This window comes from Pseudoliparis swirei, chromosome 24 (genome assembly GCF_029220125.1).
Source record: "Pseudoliparis swirei isolate HS2019 ecotype Mariana Trench chromosome 24, NWPU_hadal_v1, whole genome shotgun sequence".
Classification (NCBI taxonomy): domain Eukaryota; kingdom Metazoa; phylum Chordata; class Actinopteri; order Perciformes; family Liparidae; genus Pseudoliparis; species Pseudoliparis swirei.
The window spans coordinates 22,530,122-22,544,102 of NC_079411.1; the positions used below are offsets into that span (position 1 = coordinate 22,530,122).

The 13,981-nt window shown below is 40.2% G+C and overlaps 1 protein-coding gene across 2 annotated transcripts in view; it reads left to right on the plus strand.

Moving 5' to 3' along the window:
- The first annotated feature begins 6,770 nt into the window (after window positions 1-6,770).
- Window positions 6,771-13,981, plus strand: part of gcgrb (glucagon receptor b) — a 49,140-nt gene continuing 41,929 nt past the window's right edge. Inside the window, exons 1-2 of one of the 2 annotated variants that reach the window (XM_056410288.1) lie at window positions 6,771-6,833; window positions 6,907-7,066. The gene's annotated coding sequence lies outside the window, so the exon portion shown is untranslated. Of the gene's footprint in view, window positions 7,067-13,981 lie in introns of both variants that reach the window. The other variant, XM_056410289.1, reaches the window with a different exon arrangement.

Genomic DNA, 13,981 nt, shown 5'->3' on the forward strand with positions numbered 1-13,981 from the left:
AAAAGATATGTATTAGAAAAAAAGTGGGGGGGGGGAGAGGGAGAGGGAGAGACTTCATTCTCTACTCAGGTCGAGATTTCTCCATGATATATTTACATGGCAAAAAGTTGCTTGCTGTCATTGTAATGCTCTGAATAGGTTATAGATTTAGGTGTAAATGAAGATAAAGAGGATTTTGACGTCAACGCTTTGCAATTGACTTCTGCGTCAGAAATACTTTATTGATCACCGGTTGGAAATAGCTAAGAAGATAACTTCTAATACAATTGGAGTGAATTAAAACCCTCAATGTAATTATACATTTGTGAATAAACATATTTAAGATGACTACATTACCTTCATGTGTGATTTCCCTTCTTTAAGTGTGTAGGACGTTAAGGATCAGACAGGTTTACATGTAGAGGAAGAAAATAAATAACATAACTGCAGAAGGGGGGTGTCATAGGGGGTGCATCAAACTTATTTATTGCTGCTAAAGAGTACGATACATACCCGAGGGCAGTGTGAAACTGAGTTGTTTCTTTCTCTCATGCACACAAAACCAGAACCCATAATTCACACCACACTTTCCTGACTTCATCACAACCAATAAGACTGATGCTTCTGCCAAAGAAACTGCGTTATAAATTGTGTGTACGACAGAGAGAAGAGTTGCTCTCTGACACACTGCGTTGCATTTCTGCTGGGAGGAATACGTGTTTGCCTGCACTGTGTGTGTGTGTGCGTGTGTGTGTGTGTGGATCACAATGAGTTCTCCTCTGATCAGTGGTATTCGGATGAATATCAGGCGTTGTGGTTTAAGACTCGAGAGGCAATCCCTCTTGACCCCGCAGCCTCACACCCATCGCTCTCCTGCTCCAGAGCAACCGACCGTGTGTGTGTGTGTGTGTGTGTGTATTGTGAATTTGTGGGTTTTAGGTGTGGGTGAGTGTCAGGAGGATGAGAGGGATTGGCCGAAAAGAAGAAGAGAGCGTGCTTATGTCTTGGCGGGCCGGTCCATGTCTACATGTGTGTGCATACATACCTCCATATGGGAAACGATATCCAGGCCTGATTTATGAGTGCAAGCTGACATTAATTAGGTTTTCCTCTTAAGTGTTATTGAAGTGATGTGTGTCTGGGAAACCTCCTTCAATAAGTGGATGCTGAACACGCTGTTGTTTCTCCGCTTTTCACTTCTCTGTCTACTATACATTTACACTCGTGATTATTTTATTGTCCGTGTAGTAAAGCAACGTGTGTTCGGGGGAGATGTGGACTTAAAGGTGGTTGCCACGCATCTCACGGGGCGTTAAAGCGACACAGGACGGTGCAATTAAAAACATATTTCTTGGAAATGTGTGGAGAGGGGGAAATTATACGCCAGCCCAGAACATTTGCATAATATGTATTTCATGTTTTTTGCTTTTTTGCTTTACATTTAAGGCAAAATAAATAATTGGCAAGAGCCTGAAACGATGGTTTAAATAAACATCCCATGGGGGGGGAGAGGCCTGGGTCGTATGAGGCATTGCTCTTTTCAAGAATATTGATCTACACATCCGGACGAGGATTCTGCAGACCAGTTGCCCTTGAATTATTTTGTTTCTGTTGCTCGCCTCCCTCCCTCCCTCCCTCCCTCCCACAGAGCACATCCTGCAGCAGCTCATACATCCTCATTGGTCCCCCGACACTTTTTTACTGTATTAATTATCACCCATGTAACAATGAATAGTCTGTAATCGTCATTGCAGCATATATATAAGTTTCTAACACATTTACGTCTGCATAACCTGAAATATCTGCATATTTTAGCTCTGTTTTCTTCACAAAATATAACAAATGTGCAACATTTTCACGTTCTCTTATAGTTCTTCTGGACATAAGACATCGGTGGACATTGGCCGTCTTCCTCTCGCTGCTTTACTGAGAAATGATTACTGTATTTCTTAATACAATTGAAGTGCTACCTCATTGGAATCATGCTATGTTTGCCTAAAGTAGAGTAAAGTATATTTAGTAACTTTAGTAAATCAGGGAATTGAGATCGAGCACTTTTTGGAGAAAGACTTAAGAACAATGGACAATTGTGTTCAAGCAACCACAAAACAACAGAACATGAGTTTAAAGCCAGACAACCTTCAGACAAGAGACAAAAGGGATTCATGAAAACCATCACAAGAAGAACAAAAGACATCAAGTTGAGAGTAAAGTTTCATGGCATTTTTTTGTGTATTCCACTTAAAAGAAGCACTGTACCTGAAATTCAATTGTCTGAAGTTAGTAGCTAATGGATTGTGTCCTGGAGTTCAATAACTATTTTCTTCTACTTCACGTTCATATTTAAGAAATGTTTTTCCTCATAGGTATGAAATAAGAAACACTAGAAGAAAAGACATCTACACATACAGGATCCACTTCCAGAGTCCCAGCTTGAGACGCACAGAGGGGTTATCAAGATTGTCTCAATTCTTATTTATATTTTCACTTGTAGGGTCCGAATAATTATCTCTTATTAATATACGGATGGAGAGAGTTTGGGGATGCACAGTCTGCAATAAACAACCCGCGGCTTTATTGATATGAAATGGTTTTATGTTAATGTCACTGCCAGGGAGTGAAAAAATACATCAATGGAGATAAATAAAACATATTTTGTGTGCTGAGGAAGGAGAGACATCAAGGTGAAGCTAATAATAACCATTGGAGTGTATTTTATGTTTTTTCTGCTGTAATGGACAAGAAATCCTTGAAATGGTGAAGCTTTTGAACATAATACAGCGGCTACAGGGACGCACACTCACAACGTTGCATTGCGTGTTTTGGGAATATCACGACACAATACACTGTAGAAAACGCTGAAGAAGTTTTAAAGCATTTTCAGAGAAAAATGTCACAAATCTATTTGTATTTTGCATAGTTTTGATCAAATTGCTGTTAATAATAATAAAAAAAGTGTTTATTGAAAGAACAGTACTGGGACTTTGACTAAGATGGCAGTAATTTTTGTTTTGTTACGCACCTATTCACAGAATAGGAGAAACTTTAAGGAGGTTTCATTCCAATTCTTGAGGGAAATTACAAAGACATTAATTGAATGGAACTTATCATTATGAAGATCTGCTGTTGCCATCTGCACAATGTTTACACATTAATTGCCCAAATATATCTTTATGAACTCAAAGCATTACTGCAGAGCTGTCAGTCAATGACTCTGTGGGCCTTTTCTTTTTCTCCTCATCCTGGCTTATGAAATACATTCACTTAAGAATCGTTTGTATAATAATGCGTGACACAACATGCTTTGTAACCTTATAAATATGTAAACTGTGTGTGTGTGTGTGTGTGTGTGTGTGTGTGTCTGTGTGTGTGTGAGAGAGATGGAGAGTCTTAAGTAAATAGCTCCTTTGTTCATTCCATGAAATACTGTCAGTTGATGCTTTAAGCTTCCAACTCTCCCTGAACCTTGACATTTAATATGGTTTCACATCTTAAAGCACAATCGCAGTTTGTCCAGTTATTAAAAGTACGTGGAAAATAACTCCACAAAGATGCATGTGTGTGTGTGTGTGTATGTGTGGACACGTCTTCTGATTGCTGTTGCCATGAGGACAATGAGGATCATCCTTTAAGGCTCCGGTCTGCACAGACCAAGCTGCGGCAGCTCGAGGTCAGAGGTCACTCTAATATTGAATTGTATTTGTCATACAGACCACCTGCAATACCAAGTGATTACGAGTTAATGTCCAGCATCTGACGATTTAATATAGGAATTGCACATTAATAGATTCTCATTTAGGTCTCGAAGGAGATTCAGAGAATCCTGTGTAACATAAACTCCTCTCTGGTTCACACTCTGAATGATGATTATGGTGCAGTGAGTTTTATTTTTAATTTAAAGGATTTTATGATGATATTTTCACTAAAGTCTCTTCAAATCTAATCAAGCAAGTCTTAATCACAAGCTACAAGAAGAAGAAAAAAGGAAAAAAATCATGAAGTGTTTTTTGGACTGGAGTTATTTTATTTATGAGGCACCAGTTTCACCCCGAAATTAAAAAAGGTCTAACAAATAAAAATTATGGTTTTTTTCAACCGCTTTTTGTTCCAGTTATGCACCTTTACAGTCTGACATACACCACGTTTAACAGTAGTATGAGAGCCACTTATTTGCGTGTGAAGACGAAGGTTATTACCACTTACTGCTAGAGAGTAGAACCACGTAAATCTGTAAACGTGTAAAAGATGATTTACTGGATTCGCATAATGATTTTATTTTGAAAAGGTTCACTCAGTTCTTCATTCTCAAGTCAAGCTGTGCTCCTATCCATCCTGCATACTTATATTTATGCTCTCAGCATGCCCTCCTCACCTTTACCATTTCAACTCAGATCACCGGTGATCACTGAGGTTATGCCGCTAATTACAGAGCATAAAATCTCTCTGAGCGACGGAGTTGTTATTAATGCAGAGAAGCATCCACGAATGGAGATTCGATGAGGATGCGTGTTAAATAATAAAAGAACTGAACTTCTCCTTCAAAATGAAAACTGACAACAGACAAGACACACATGTTTTACAGAACGCATCCACTATCTTCTAAAATATGTAGCACACACATAAATATGATAAAGCACGGTATGGTAATCGGTGTTCTTGTACAATCAGAAAAATAGATAAAATGAACAAATGCTGTCAAATGTGAACATTATTTGTAATGTATGTGAAAATCATGCGTGACAAAAAAATTATAAATATAAAAAACAATATAAAAAAAGTCCACTTGTCATATTCCTTTTCAAGAGTATCTCACATTGAGGTTTAAATTAGCCATTATAGTGTTGAAAATTTAAAAAACGATGCATTTAAGTTTGAATATTATGTTGCAGTAAAATGTTTATTTGACTTTGGTTTAGATTTTTTCAATTCAATTCAGTTCATTTTGTAGAGCCCATTATCACACATTACACATTTTCCTCAGAGGGCTTTACAATCTGTACACATACGACATCCGTGACCTTTGACCTCACATCGGATCAGGAAAAACTCCCAAGAAATAGAAAAAACCCTTTCACGGGGGAAAAAAGGGAAAAACCCTTCAGGATATTTTAATATTGCATCTCTGAACTTCCATATTTGTGAGCTTATTTCCCAGCTGTGTTTTGAAAGTCATGGGACTGAAGTCAGGGAACAGATAACAAGCATGGTCTCACTCTTTGTCTCATTTCTTTATCAGCAGGTCACGGGTGTGTCCGAGGACTTGGGACCCACATGTCCTAAGTTGTGAGGTCCTGGGACAGGGATGTCCTATGTGTACGGAGTATAAAGCCCACTGAGGCACATGCGTAATGTGTGATACTAGGCTATACAATAAATTGAATTTAATTGAAATGCAGATTCTGAAATCGAACAGGTCGCTGAAAAGAAACTTCACAAAACTAAATATGTCTGTTTGTGTCATGGCTTCCGGCCAGAAAGTGGTCCACACAAGCAAACCCATCCAGAGGAGCCAGACAGTATGAACACGATGACGGCATCGGGAACCTCAGGAGGGAACAACATTCTCCTTGTCCATCATGGCAGTCTATTTCCTCTAAAAAGTAACGAAATATCCAAAATAAATCTACTAAAATCACTTCCTGTTATATTCATTTGAATTGTGGGGAGGACACTTGCTAAAATGCTTAATAATGACTGATCCACATTCAATTATGAACACCGGCTTTATAAAACTATCTGCACTTAGTCATCTTACCGGAAGTTCAACGAGTGGTATTTCAAAATAAAGGTATAAAGCACGGTGCCACACAAAAAACATGATAAACACGATAAGATGTTTTATTCTTCCAGCGCTGTCCAGGAGCTGAGAACTCAAACTTCCTGAATTGAAGGTCAATTTAAGATACAAGGTGCTTTACATGCTATTTGTATGACATCATGATGTGACGTTTAACCCCTTCAGGGGGAATAGACACGCAGCCTTGAAACAAACCCTCCTCTGCCTCATCCCTCATTGAGATTCAGCAAAGAGACCCAGCATCCGTGTTGTTTCTGTCCTCTTTAGGATTGTTTAATATCTTGTTATAGTTTTCCTCATCTACTATAACAATGGTATAATGAGTAATGTGTTTCATCTCAACTCAACACACAGAAGACTGCAGCTTTCAAAATGAATCAGGCATACATGACATTGCACTATATTAGGCTGGGTCTAAGTTATATTTCGAATTTTTACTCTAATGTTCTCATTCAAAAGTTGAAGGTATTTTACCTTTTCTTTGAAGTACACACCATCTTCTGCTGCTTTTTAAAGCAATTATTCACCTTCACATCACATAAGCCTTCTAATGTTACATTCAAATTCAATATTAGACCCACAATAGGCATAGGCCTACTACAAATAAATGTTTGTTTGTGTCGTAGGCGGCGTTATTTTGAATACAATAACTTAATTTCACATGGTCAGTGATCACAATATGTTCAATGTTAACAATCATTACACACACACACACACACACACACACACACACACACACACACACACACACACACACACACACACACACACACACACACACACACACACACACACACACACACACACACACACACACACACACACACACACACACTGTGCTTCATCTTCAGTACAGACTCGAAACACGTTCGCCCCTGAGTTTTATTTTGAAAGTTTCCACCGGAAGTCTCCCCTCCATATTGTGTGACTGGTTTGAGTGGACCTGGAGCGCGCGGCACCGACAGCGGACCACTCAGCCTCTCCCAGTGCGGCGCGCTTCACTCCGCTGTAGCGCGAGCGAGACTTCTTTAGAAAAGTGATTTACAGAGACATGAAAGTGAGCCCAACTGTACAGAGGAAACGTTGAGAGCTCATTCTTTCTTTTTTAAACATTTTCTTTTCATCCTAAGTTACCTGAGTTTAAAGCAACATTAGTTCCCCTCTCCGGTTGGACACCGGGATGCGCGCCGGTGGGGCTCTGCGGACTGAAGACGACCTGCGGTGATGGGTCGGGCATCGAGATGAGGCGTGGGGGTGCCGGGGGCGCGCGAGCGGGTCTGGAGGCTTAAGGTAAGAAGGGGTCGTGGTCCCTGGGGGCCAAACAACGTTTTACTTCTGGGGGAGAGCGCAGCCTCAACTTTTTGAGATGCTGTTGAAGCTGTAGCGCGTGCGCGCCCGTGTGTGTGTGCGCTCTCTCATGAGCGCGCGATTGTCTTATCGCTAAAAGGGAATTAGAGAGACGAAATAAAACAAACAGTTTCCTCTTTCAACAATCAACTGTCCGTCGTATTTTAAACTGCCTAACCAGCACACCGAGTTCACTGAGGTATTTCATCATCTGCTCCCCCCTGTAGACACATAGTGATCCATCATGATTCATAACCCATGGCACATATACTTCATAATCCACCAATATGATTCATCCACCTGCCATACATTGCATAGGCACTGCTGATGTTGTTTTCCTTTTCCTAAACCTATTCAATGTTAAACTATGTGTGTAATGTAATGTGTTTAAAATTGTTGAAACATTCTTTTTTTCTGCAGTAATATATAAATATATATATATATAAAGTAAATATAAAAAAGTATACATATATATTATACATATATATTATATTATATATATATATTATATATATATATATATATACTTATATATTTTTCTTTCTGGAGCGACATACTTCCACTATGTTGGTATGGTTGTGTGTATTTGACGAGTAAATATTATTTGGTTTGATATTTGTGCTCGTTGATGACGGACAGAAACAATTAGGTTGTTTGAGACATTGTAAGCACTGATAAGAAAGACAGAATATAATATAAAGATGGTGTATGTCTCACAGCTTCTTTGCTCATGGGGAACGAGGCACGTAATGTCTGAAATGTAATTCTGAAAATGTTGGAGTATCAATATATCTTCTACTTGTCCCTTGTATCCATCATTTCTCTCTCTCTTTGTTTATTTCATGTCCTTCATGTGAATGCAAATACAGCTTTTGATTGATGAATATCACATTGGTAGTAGCTTCTAACATATAGTGGTATACGAAGAGCTGCAGAAAGCTGCTTTCAGGATTCTGTAATTCTGTTTGATTTCTGAAGGACTGTTTTTGTCGTCATCAGACAACAGGCACGGGTTTTCCGTCTGAAACTGGAGACTGGAGGAGATATTTTTCATCCCCAACAAATAAATCTTCCATTCTTTATCCTCCATGTCTTGTTCTCAACGCATGAAGTTGCATTAGACTGCGCTGGGTAATCAGCTGGAATCAGCAGACATCTCTGCCTGTTATTTTTCTGCTTACATTTGACATCTGGACAGAAAGATTATTATAGACTAATGCAGCTGCAACCGGAGTCCCCGTATTATGCCTTGATGGGCTGAGGATGGCCCTGCAGTCATCATCACACTGTATAGAGGCCACATACCACATACATTAATGTTATGTAAGGGAGTATGTATGTGTATTGGGCTGCTGCTGGATATAAGATCTAATTACTCTTGTTAGTTGATCATGCAGAACATTAATTTGAAACTATTTGTAAAACCAATTAATCATTTATGTCGATTTTTAATGCAAGGATGCTTTGCAAATGTGCTGATTTGAGGCTTTGTAATATATAATGATAAAAATGAACAGATCACCCGGGCCGAGGAAAACAAATAATCGAGGAAGAAAATCAGCATACTGTATATACAGAGGCCTGTATAGAAATATATATATATATATATAAAAATATATATAAATATATATATATATAAATATATATAAATAAATAAATATACATATAAATATATATATATGAATGAATATATATATATATATAACTGTTACACACTTGCCCTCTCTATGGCTCACTGTAATGTCGGGCAGTTAATTTGTGGTCTTTATATTTTTATATGTTCTTTCGTGAACCAAACTCGGAGGAGTTGACCTTTGTTCAGAGCCATTTGAAAATGGTCTTGATGTGATTGGCCATTAGTGAAGCCTGTCTCCCCAACAGTGTATTCATCCCATCGGTTCTCATTCCACTTTTGCACGAGAGCTCTTTCTCTTCCTTTCCGTGTCCTTTTGCCCTTCTGTGGCTTCTTCCACTCTCCAAGAAACTAATATCCTAAGTTGTGCCGCCCGAGGGCTCTGGTTTCTTCAGACCACTCTTTTGTAACGGTATGATGGCCAGAGATTTGATTTGCTTGCACATACGGGGAACATTCACAAAAGAGCAGATATTTATTCTCGGACGTCGGTCTTCAAACATGAAAGCAGGTGAAGTGAGCCATCTTCTTTTTTTATCCATTAACTCTCTCCTCTTGACGCTGTTGACAAAAAAACTTGAGGTACCACTGCAAAAAAGAAAAGAAAAGTTCAATCAATAAACAAACAAAGAAGGAGAGTCCCATCCAGCAGCACTATATATGGGAAGTGTAGGGGGCATTTATGGAAGAAAGTGCCTTTGTTGTTGTTGTTGTTGTGGTTGTTGTGGTTGGTCTATATATTTAAATCGGCCCTGCATTGGTCTGGCGACCTGTCCAGGGTGTACCCTGCCTCTATCTGATTGCTCCCTTATTTATTCATGGGGGAGGACTGAGGCTCGGGCCTCACAATAGTCTCTATCTCGGCCACGCGGTTGATCCACTACCGTGATTCCACTCCGTGAAACCACATTATTCTCCCCTTTTTTCACCACCGTTAAAAACAAAGTGGTTTGCCAGTGGAAAGTTGCGCCGCGTCAATGTGTGTGTGTGTGTGTGTTCTTTTCTCAGCATGCGTGTTCAGAAAAGGTCTGCTCTATAAACACAATTGTTTATTTAATCAACATGGACCTAGGCTGGTGTCTCACGCATGCTGCGGTCACACGCACACACAAACACACACACACACACACACACACACATATTCTGAGGACATTTGGAGCCGATTGCCCCTGCCTGGTCAAATAGAGACATTTGATGTGTCAGCGAAAAATGACATGATGCTGATGTCATCAACGTGTGATCCTCATGTGGCTCATTAATCCAGGATGTGACCGCGGATCTTTCAGGTGTTTTAAATTGCTGTTCTTCCTTCTACGGAAAAAAAGGCGTTGTCAATTTGGTCGACAGCATGCAGTTGTGACACAAAATCCTGTACTCACACACACACACACACACACAGGGAAATCAGACGGTGAAGAGTGAAGCTAATGCGGAAGTGCCATAAAGTTGCATTTTCTCTCCTGGCCACCAGGGGGCGACGCCTCTGGTTGCAATAATAAGTCTCATTGTTTAGAAATCTTTGCGAAAATGACCCAACTTGGTGGTCTCAATCGCTCGTCTCAAGTCCTCTTCAATAGAGCATTATCATTGAGATCATTTATTTATATTCATTCACTAAATGATGGTCCCATTTAGAGTCAAATAGGAGATAAAGCCGGCTATGCTTTAGGCTGGATTACTGTGATTGCCGAGTGTTTAGCACCTTAGTTGCATTTCAACCACTTCCCTCTCTTTTATTTCATATCTGCCTGCTGTCTGATATCAAATAAAGGGTAAATGCCCCCCAAATGAAAAACACAAAAAACTAAAATCTTTAAGATGATTTTTTTGACTGTGAAGCTCAATGATCGTTGCATCATAGAGCTGGGGATCAGTTCTTGCTGAATAAAAGCAATGAAAGTTGTTCTTGAATGGCAGTTACTTATTGCCAGGATCTGGAGTTTTTGTGTGTTGTGTCCTGTTTTATTTTGAAGTCCCCGTCTCTCGTGTCCTCGGTTTCCCTTCACTTCCTGTCCCTGTGATTGGCTGCCCTGTCCCTGATTGTTTCCACCTGTGTCTAATCACCTGCACCTGTGTATTTAAACCCTTGTCTCGTTCCCCAGTGTTGCCTTGTACTTTGGCTTTCTTGAAGAAGAAATCTTACTTTCTTGATTCTTGTTGTTCTGAGTTTGTACTCATGGTAAATGACATGTAATATAGTATAATGTAATGTACTCGCTTAGATTTTTTTTGGGAATGGTTGGATTCACGACTTTGACGCTCGGTACAGCCAATGGGAGCTGCCTCATGTCCTGTAGGATCATCACATTGTCCAGTGATAGAAATACATGAGGTCAAAGGGCAAAACTGCCCACAAGAAATATAATTTTGCCCCCGATATCACAAGGAGAGGGGCAAAAAATGGCCCCATAATTTCCTCTAATAAATATGAACTTGTCAAAAGCATCGCAGCCTATATGACCCAGTCCAGTTGCCATATCATGTTTTGACTGTCACCAGTTTAAAAAAAGTGCCCCCAATTTATTTTTAAATGCCGCTGGATTTCAGTCAATGTGGGCAAAAATTGCCACCTAAAAAAATATGTTAATTTCCTACCCTGATTGAGGGTAAAGTTAGGGTTCAGGCAACAGAACATGGAGCAAACATGGGAAGGAAATGTCTAATATGGCTGTTAAAACCGTTACTATCACCTATACCTGTTATCTTAAATACATGCTACTGCCTGTAATTCCTCTGTGTGTTCTCACCCCCGACTATCTGGATGAATCTCATCTGCTCTGGGAGGTTCTCATGGCGGTGAAACTCAAAACCATGAATGACTCCCATCACATTCATTACGTGTGTGCGTCATCCCTCTCTCCACCACTCCCGATTCCTCCGTCTGACTTCTCAGTGTTGCTGGCCTGCATCTAGATCTGTTATCGTAGCCATTTCCCACCATTAATGTGAATAATACTTCCGTTATACACCCTATTTTTCTTCTTCTGCTGTATGTCTACCTCCCCTTCCCTTTTATATTTCACCGTCTCCTCACACTGTACATTAATCCCTGTGTCTACCACTACATCTATTCCCCCCCCCACACACACACTCTCACATTCCTTCTGCACACTCGCTCTCAAATGGCCCTCTCTGGATCGCTTCGTATTTTTTTCGCTCTCCTTGTTGAAGCGTAAAATTGAACCTCTCCCACCTCCGCGAGACGTGTGATCAGCTCAATTCATTCTGCCCTGTGTCTGCACCCTTTATTTAAGGAGAGAGGAGAATTGTAAAACAGAAAAAGAGAAGAAAAAACTAATATATAGACAAGTGGGGCAGGTGCTGGTCCGGACAGTTAACCACGAGAAAAAAAACTATTGATGATTTGATTTGACCACCAGTTGAAGCTTAAGCTCTCCAGTTCCTCCATCGAGAGGCTCTATGGATGTTGGATGATCTTTTTGAGGTCCAGTCTGAAATATCCTAACGTGCTTTTTGCCATGACATGTTGTGCAGACGTTCCCTCTGGTGATCCCTTACCTTGAGGCTGCAGCATTATTTGAATATTCATCACAATCACGATTCGACTTGCCCCACAAAAACATGATCCACGGTATTATTGACATAATAAACGTTTCCTCCTCTCATATAAATCTCCGCTGCATATCAAATCAAACACTTCCTACACTGAGAGCCCAGGGGGCGATCCAAATGTTTTGGCACAGCCTTCTGGGAGCTGTCTGCAGCTGCCGAGTGGAAGATTGATTTGTATTTTATACGGGCAAAAAGGAAAATGCACTGTTCATCTGGTCACATGACATCTACTGCTTCTGTCCATCCTGGAGAGGGATCCTCCTCTGTTGCTCTCCTCAAGGTTTCTTCACTTTTTTTCCCCTGTGAATATTTTTTTTATATTTCTTGGGTGTTTTTTCTTGATCCGATGTGAGGTCAAAGGTCAGGGATGTTGTATGTGTACCGATTGTAAAGCCCTCTGAGAAGTTTTTTTTATTTGTGATATTGGGCAATACAAAATAAACTGAATTGAATCGAATTGAATTCAAGTGAAGAAGACCTTTATATTAAGTCTTATTTTCACAATGTAAAAGTGAAAACGCGTCAAACGAACACAAATATGTTAATAGCAGTGATAATAAATAATCCACACTCACATCAACACCACCATCCGGTCTGCCTACTTCCACCTCCGAAATATCAACCGCCTCCGCCCTTCACTCACACCCAACAGCGCCGCAATCCTGGTCCACTCTCTTGTCACCTCCCGCTTGGATTATTGCAATTCCCTCCTATTTGGTCTCCCCAGAAACTCCTCCATAAGCTCCAACTGGTCCAGAACGCTGCTGCCCGCATCACCACCAAAACCCCTTCAATCTGTCACATCGCCCCTGTTCTACAACAACTCCACTGGCTTCCCATCAAACACCGCATTGACTTTAAGATCCTCCTCCACGCATTCAAGGCCATCCACAACCTCGCCCCTCCATACCTGTCTCTCCTCCTCCAAATCAACATCCCCACCCGGTCTCTCAGGTCTGCTTCCTCCATCAACCTGACCGTCCCCCCAGCTCGTTTGTCCACCATGGGGTCACGAGCCTTCAGCCGCTCTGCCCCTCGCCTATGGAACTCCCTCCCCCCTGACATCAGAAACATTGACTCTATCACTTTATTCAAAACTCACCTCAAAACTCACCTTTTCAGGCAGGCCTATGGCTGACCTGTTCCCCTCTTGGTTGCTCTGCTGCAGACTGTTCTGCTTTTTAACTGTTTTGCTTTTAACTGTTCTGCTTTTTAATTGTGTCCATTTTTTATGTGTTGTACGGCGACCTTGAGTGCCTTGAAAGGCACCTTATAAAATGAATGTATTATTATTATTATTATTAATTAATCAAAAGTAATTGAAGTCAAAATAACCACAGGCTTGTCATCAGATTGACACTTTTGTTTTTTAGTAAAATATCTCGGTCTGTTTTGCATTGATTGCCATGACATTTGATAACGACACTTTCCTGGACCCTCCTCTTTTTTTAAACTCTTTTTCTTTTTTCTTCCTGGCGTTGGCAAATACATTACAGGACCGAATGAAATGCAGTTGAGAAACGGGGCTTTCTTTTATTTATTTATTTGCTCTTTTAAGAAACAGGATGTGAGATTTAGTGACAAATGATAACGATGTAGTTATAGTTATGTTTAGATATTATTAGTACAAAGAGCTTGTTTTATCAATATCC